An 8,052-nucleotide genomic window follows, 5' to 3' on the forward strand; every position below is an offset into this window, starting at 1 on the left:
TGCTGTCAGACACCGCCGTGTGTCTATATATATATCTAGAGACTCGATCCTGACAGGTCCCCACTTCACTAGCAGTGACACCTTTCCTTTCACCCTCACTTTCAACATCCACCATGCAAACCCCCTCTTGCTCACTATGTGCAGCTTATTGTCCATCTTTGGTGTTGTATTTAGCAGTATCAGATTCCAGCTGCCTATATGGGATTCCCCAGTAGACAACATATGTAGGTCTAGTGATATTTACAGCCATACCACACTGGCAAACGTCCAATTCCGGCTGATCCTGGAAACTAAGTAGTGTTGGGCCCAGTCAGTACCAGTATCGGTGACGATCTGGGAATACTGGGTGCTGTACATCACTCACTTAATACCACAAGGCAGCGGACATTGTGCATTCTGTGGGTTTTCTCCCCAATAGGGCAGTTTGGATTCTTTTTGTACATATATTCTTATTTATATTGATTGCCGTAACAAGTGGGTATTGCTTTGCAGTAGGTTGTTTTGAGGGTTGTCCTTGTGTCACCTGCTATTATTTCTATTAGACCTGTCATTCCTTCTTGCTTTTTGCACCCTGCACTTTCTAGCCAGCACTTTCAGGGAACCCTGTTCTGCTGAGCTTTAGCACTATTCCTTTCACTTTTTAAACACATCACTTCATTTCATTCACTTCTGTTTTGATATACAGCGTCCTTGCAATTCTCCTCACTATCAGCATGCCATTTACTAGTCAGGCTGCTGAGACCACTTGCCGCACGTTTTGCCACGCTCCGGAGCCGTTGCTATGCATGATTCCGGGTTTGTTTAGCTTAGTTACCAGTGTCATGGAGTGGGAGGAGACAGCAGGGGATGCACTAGACATGGCCGGACTTGTCTCAGCCCATGCCCTGATGCTGCTGGGTTGATTGTGGAGCCATTTGAGGCTTATATTTCGTGTTCTGACAACAGTGCGGTTAGCCGCTGAGGAAGACCAGTCGGTTGAAACAGCTGTCGGGCTGTGTTTGCTGTATTTGCTGTACTTCACCATGCCGTTTGGTTAAGGAATAAATCCTGCTTTTCTTTCATCTACACGTGAGTGCTGGCTTGTCTACTTTTTCTGCATCGCTGGAGAAGTGAGTGTTTTATATTTATTGCTGCCTTGCACCACCAATTTTTGGCTTTATATACATAGGCTTTGAGTGCTGTCGTGATTTCCTATATATATATATATATATATATGCCACAGCCTCATTTAAATGATAAGTAATAAGTAACTGGTGATCAAGCCCACAAACTGGTGAAACGCGCATCCAACTGGATCCTAATTCCTATACGGACTGTCTCAGAAGACAACTCCTGGTAAATCCATGTATTTTTCCAAATGCTTATTTCTTTGTGTGACTTTAATCAGAACAGTTATCTGCTAAATACTCATAAATTGTATACTTATTACTTATCAGTTAATTGAGGCTGTGGCATATATATTTTGGATTATTTACACTTACTAGGTTGATATTTGCTTTTTTTGGAGACAAGGAGTACCTGTTAGTATTGACCACCACAATTTGTATCTGGTTATTAAACTTTATGGATATTAGTACAATAAAGGTAAATTTCTTACCACCAGACATATCTTGCCAGATTGTAATCATTTCATACTGTGATCCCTATCACACTAACATATGTTTAAAATTCTGTATCACTATGTGATGAATAAAACAGCCCCTTATTACAGTGATCTGCAGGATGTTCTGACATCCACTATGTGTTGCGACCACTAACAAATCGACATATCTTACTTTTATATAAATTGTCTTTTGTGAAAAAATAACAAAATAAGTACACAAAAAATACAAGAAAGAGAATTTAGCTGCATACTGTTCTAATGTGATGGTTACCACTATATTTTAAGGCATCCCAATTAAAAAATGAATTTTGAAATAGTTTTATTTACAAAACGAGTGGATAAGAGTGCCGCAACACAAGAGCCTTTCTTTCTTCCTCTGCAATTTACAGTTTCTCTGGCTCTTGGGATCACCACCAACCATGTCCTTGAAAAAGGCTATATTGAGCATATGTTGGTCAGAACATTAGCATCCGTTCTCATACATTTGTAATTATCTTCAGATAGCACTGTGCGGAATTAAACCTCTCTCCTGCTTCATTATATAAGTTTTGCCAAATAACTTATCATCTTCTTCATTGCGGCTCAATAAAAAGACATCCTGTTAGAATTTCTGTCTCATTCCTGTTGTGTATCAATCTATCCTACTTCTCTGAGCAAGGTACTACAGACAAGGTACCTGGAAGAACACTTTAGGGAAAAGGTCTGGCACATTGCCACCACCTAACATCTGTGATATCTCTTCCAACTACTTAGACATACCTGCCAACCCCCAGGGTGTTACACAGGTATAAATAAATAATAGCTGGTGCAGCTGCAGAAGGGGCCATCACCAGCAGTAAGCATTATAAGGATGTCAGAGACAGCCTTCATTTTTGTCTCAGGCAGCCATAGCAGGCCTCCTCCTCGGGTCCCGGTGTCTAAAATGCACTAGACTCTGGGACAGAAAATAGAAAATAACCTCACTAATTAAAGTGGGTTGCCACGCGCTTAATGCGAGTCGGTTCTCTCAGCAGCTATATAAACAAATGGATAGTCAATCCAACCATGTAGTGTGTGTTCCCCCTCCCTGTACTGTGCTGTATGTAGTGTGTGCTCCTCCTCCCTGTACTGTGCTGTATGTAGTGTGTGTTCCTCCTCCCTGTACTGTGCTGTATGTAGTGTGTGCTCCTCCTCCCTGTACGGTGCTGTATGTAGTGTGTGCTCCTTCTCCCTGTACTGTGCTGTATGTAGTGTGTGTTTCCCCTCCCTGTACTGTGCTGTATGTAGTGTGTGCTCCTCCTCCCTGTACTGTGCTGTATGTAGTGTGTTCCCCCTCCCTGTACTGTGTTGTATGTAGTGTGTGCTCCCTCCCTATACTGTATGTAGTGTGTGCTCCCTCCTTGTACTGTGCTGTATGTAGTGTGTGTTCCTCCTCCCTGTACTGTGCTGTATGTAGTGTGTGCTCCCTCCCTGTACTGTGCTGTATGTAGTGTGTGCTCCCCCTCCCTGTACTGTGCTGTATGTAGTGTGTGCTCCTCCTCCCTGTACTGTGCTGTATGTAGTGTGTGCTCCCTCCCTGTACTGTGCTGTATGTGGTGTGTGCTCCCCCTCCCTGTACTGTGCTGTATGTAGTGTGTGCTCCCTCCCTGTACTGTGCTGTATGTAGTGTGTGCTCCCTCCCTGTACTGTGCTGTATGTAGTGTGTGCTCCCTCCCTGTACTGTGCTGTATGTAGTGTGTGCTCCCTCCCTGTACTGTGCTGTATGTAGTGTGTGCTCCCCCTCCCTGTACTGTGCTGTATGTAGTGTGTGCTCCTCCTCCCTGTACTGTGCTGAATGTAGTGTGTGCTCCCTCCCTGTACTGTGCTGTATGTAGTGTGTGCTCCTCCTCCCTGTACTGTGCTGTATGTAGTGTGTGCTCCTCCTCCCTGTACTGTGCTGTATGTAGTGTGTGTGCTCCCTCCCTGTACTGTGCTGTATGTAGTGTGTGTGTTCCTCCTCCCTGTACTTTGAAACATATAAGGTTAAAAAAAAAGGGGTTTGTAGAATGAAAAATCAATAAAATCAGAAGTAGATTAAAGGCACGACTGCAGTGTCAGTAGACACTGGAAGTGGGCATATCAGTCCTTGTATATTCAGACGTACAGATGTGCATCAGGGAAGGGTATTGTAGCAGTATATGCATAAAGGGGGTCATTCCGAATTGATCGCTCGCTGCCGTTTTTCACAGCGCTGCGATCAGGTTAAAAAAGGACAAAACTGCGCATGTGTGTCCTACGGCTACAAAGAGCATCGTTGTTGTGCAATGGTATTAGCGACGAATCCATTTGCACAGCCGATCGCAAGGAGATTGACAGGAAGAGGACGTTTGTGGGTGGCAACTGACTGTTTTCTGGGAGTGTTTGGAAAATACAGGTGTGTCCAAGCCAGGGCCGGATTAAGCCCTTGGGGGGCCCAGGGCACCCAAGACAGGGGGCCCCTTCACCAGCAACCACCCCCCGCAGGGAGAAAAGCAGGATACAGAAGGGGGGGTTTCCTTTGATGCATGCACATGTGTTTGTGTGTGCGTATTTATATATATATATATATATAGATACCCCACACGGCTGGCACACGCAGAGACTGAATAAAGAGACTGACACTAGCAACTGTGTCAGTCTCTTTATTCAGTCTCGAGTGCCAGCCGTGTGGGGTATCTATATTGTTCTGGAAGGCAAGGCACCGGAGCAAGTTGCTACACTATTTATTAGGAGTGCCGGACTAGTAAGATTTATTTATATATATATATATATATATATATGTGTATATATATATATATATATATATATATATATACACACACAATTAAATAGAACTCATACACACAAATACATACACATACACACACAGAAAATATACACACATACATATACACTAATAGAACTGTTCTATAAGTGTATATGTATGTGTGTATATTTTCTGTGTGTGCATGTGTTCTATCTGTGTATACTGTATGTATGTATATATGTTCTATTAGAACATATACACATGCATACAGTATACATAGATAGAACACATACACACAGAAAATATACACACATACATATACACATACATACAGTGTACACAGATAGAACACAAACTGTGGACACTTACACTGAAGCCTGCCCTGAGGAAAGGGGTGAGGATGTCACCACAGCCAGGAGATATTGCTGGGAGCCAGGGGCACAGTTCACCATGACAAACATGCCGCGATTCGCGGGTCGTGGGGAGGGGGTGGAGCCAACATGCCGTGATTCTATAACAATGATCTCATATTAGCTCCGCCCCCTCTGCTCCGACCCCCGAATCGCGGTATACAGCCACGATGGGGTGGGGCTCTGAATGCCGGACAGCAGCCATTGAAAAAAAAAAATATTTGCCCATCCCCCTATTCCCCTTGCACAAACAAGCCAGCCACCGGCATCAGGAGCTGTTGGGGTCAAGGCCCCATGCTGAAGCAGGGAGGAGAAGACTCCTGGCTGCTGGGGAGGGAGGATTCCGCGCTGCCAGCAGGTGTGGGATGTCCCGCTCGCGGCTGTGCATGTGGCTCCCTCCCCCCTCCTCACGGGTCAGTAACTGATACAGGGCAGAGGGACCAGCAGCACCAGAGCGGTGCAGAGCTGCTTCGGCTCGGGGGCCCCTTATGTCAGGGGGGCCCGGGGGTACTGACCCGCTTGGCACCCCCCTTAATCCGGCTCTGGTCCAAGCGTTTGCAGGGCGGGTATCTGACATCAATTCCGGGACCTCCGTCGCTAGAATCATCGCACAGGATAAGTAACTACAGGGCTGGTCTTGTTTTCCATAAAATGTGTTTGTGTCGCTCGGCAGCACATGCGATCGCACACTTGCAAAGCGAAAATACACTCCCCCGTGGGTGGCGACAATGAGTTTGCACGGCTGCTAAAAGTAGCTAGCGAGTGATCAACTCGGAATGAGGGCCACAGTCACAGGTAAACATTAGCATAACGTAAAACAAAGGAGGCCCCAACTGTGTCTATCTCAGAATCATGACCTCTGAGGAGTGACCCCGCCCTCCTGACAGGCCCCTCCCCCTCAACAGACTCCACCCCCATTAGGGCTGTTTCCATAAATTTCCCGGGCTGGTGTTCGTGCCCAACCCACCCCTGGCAGCTACTATGGGGCCCAGAGCTGAGAGAGGCCACCTTCCCTGTCACAGTTACATGTGTTATATATAGGGGGTAGCTACCATAGGTACTGTGACTGCCTACCAGTGTAATGCCTCACCTACTGGTGTGATCTCCACCTCCTGTGACAAGATCCTCCTGTTGGTGCTGTGACTGCCTACCAGTGTAATGCCTCAGCTACTGGTGTGATCTCCACCTCCTGTGACATGATTCTCCTGCTGGTGCTGTGACTGCCTACCAGTGCAATGCCTCAGCTACTGGTGTGATATCCACCTCCTGTGACAAGATCCTCCTGTTGGTGCTGTGACTGCCTACCAGTACAATGCCCCACCTACTGGTGTAATCTCCACCTCCTGTGACATGATTCTCCTGCAGGTGATGTGACTGCCTACCAGTACAATGCCTCACCTACTGGTGTGATCTCCACCTCCTGTGACATGATTCTCCTGCAGGTGATGTGACTGCCTACCAGTGCAATGCCCCACCTACTGGTGTGATCTCCACCTCCTGTGACAAGATCCTCCTGTTGGTGCTGTGACTGCCTACCAGTGCAATGCCTCATCTACTGGTGTGATCTCCACCTCCTGTGACATGATTCTCCTGCAGGTGATGTGACTGCCTACCAGTGCAATGCCCCACCTACTGGTGTGATCTCCACCTCCTGTGACATGATTCTCCTGCAGGTGATGTGACTGCCTACCAGTGCAATGCCCCACCTACTGGTGTGATCTCCACCTCCTGTGACAAGATCCTCCTGTTGGTGCTGTGACTGCCTACCAGTGCAATGCCTCATCTACTGGTGTGATCTCCACCTCCTGTGACATGATTCTCCTGCAGGTGATGTGACTGCCTACCAGTGCAATGCCTCACCCTCCGGTATGATCTCCACCTCCTGTGGCACGATCCTACTGCTGGTGCTGTGACTGCCTACCATGCTGCATTAGCCTTGCTTACTACCACTGTGGGTAATGCTAACAATTTGCTTAAGCCCAATTTGTGTTGGGCCCCGCTTATAGCTGACTTACTCCAACCTACATGAGGCCACTTTTCATATATTTCCAGGGCCACTTTACGTTCCCAATCCGCCCCTGTCTGTCATGGAAGAAATGTGAATGATAAATCAATGTAAATGTACCAGGAGGTATTGACAAGCCTTTATAACATTATCTTATACTGTGAATTTATTACCCTGTTTCCAAGACAAATAATTTAACTTAATAATTAAGTGAAAGGAAGACATGATATTTTCTGGGAGATGTATCAAGCCGTGGAGAGATATAAAGTTGACTATTTGCCCAAATCAAATGAAGCTTCTAACTACAGGTATCATTTCATGTACTGTGCTAGATAAGTTACAGAAGATGATTGGGTGGTTTGGACAGCTGCACTTTATCTCTCTCCAAGGCTTGATACATCTCCCCAAGAGTGCTGTATATAAAAAATATGTCTGGCTGCTATACAGCAGGCCAGGAGCACCAGCAGGACAGAAGAGTAACAGTCATATCAGTAATAATTTGCGGACCCTGTGAAATTAGTATTCAGTAAAGACGGGAGACTCAGTCAATGAATACATAAAACATTTTTTAGTTTATGTTAAAATATAAAAAGTTTATTAAGTGGAATATTTAATAAATAATATTTGCGAGACATCTCCAAAAACAGTCGGTTTTGGGGGCTGCCCACAAATATTAACCAGCCCCTGAATGTATGTATTGGGGACTGCAATGGATATTTGAGATATCTATTGCGTTCCTCCTATTTTGAACACAAAAGCAGCCACCAACAGTTTCTACGGCAGATGGTAAACTGTGAAACTCACCAAGCTCCAGAATGCAAAGCATTTCTGAGCTTGGCCCGGCAGCTAATGTCATTTCTAAATGGCTTTTGTAGCCTGTGTGCTACATTAAGCAATAATTTCCAGGAGAAGGATCCTTGGGATCCCTCTGCATTACTGTCTGCTCTCACATACGCAGTCTGACGATTTAACATGTGAACTAGCGCAGCCGGGGTCTAAACCCAGAAGTAAAGTGATCGCATTAGCAATTATTTTACTTCTTATACATTGCAGGGACGGGCATGAGATTGGTACTCATTATGGCATAAAAGTTGCACCTCTGGACTCATGAAGAGTCATCCTTCAGCACTCAGGAGAGGAAAACCCCCCTTGGGGGGAAACCTCTGGGGAACCATGGCCTCAGGATCGGCCTTCCCTCTGGGCATTAAGAGGTATACTAATAGAGGGGTCAGTACGCTATCCCAACGCATGGGATCCCGGTGGTTGTCATACCGATGCCGGGATCCCAGTA

At 45.9% G+C, this 8,052-nt stretch overlaps 1 pseudogene; it reads left to right on the forward strand.

The window, feature by feature from the left end:
• The first annotated feature begins 238 nt into the window (after positions 1-238).
• On the forward strand, positions 239-358 carry LOC134930567 (5S ribosomal RNA; annotated as a pseudogene).
• The last annotated feature ends 7,694 nt before the right edge of the window (positions 359-8,052 follow it).

Source organism: Pseudophryne corroboree, chromosome 5 (assembly GCF_028390025.1).
Source record: "Pseudophryne corroboree isolate aPseCor3 chromosome 5, aPseCor3.hap2, whole genome shotgun sequence".
NCBI classification, from domain to species: domain Eukaryota; kingdom Metazoa; phylum Chordata; class Amphibia; order Anura; family Myobatrachidae; genus Pseudophryne; species Pseudophryne corroboree.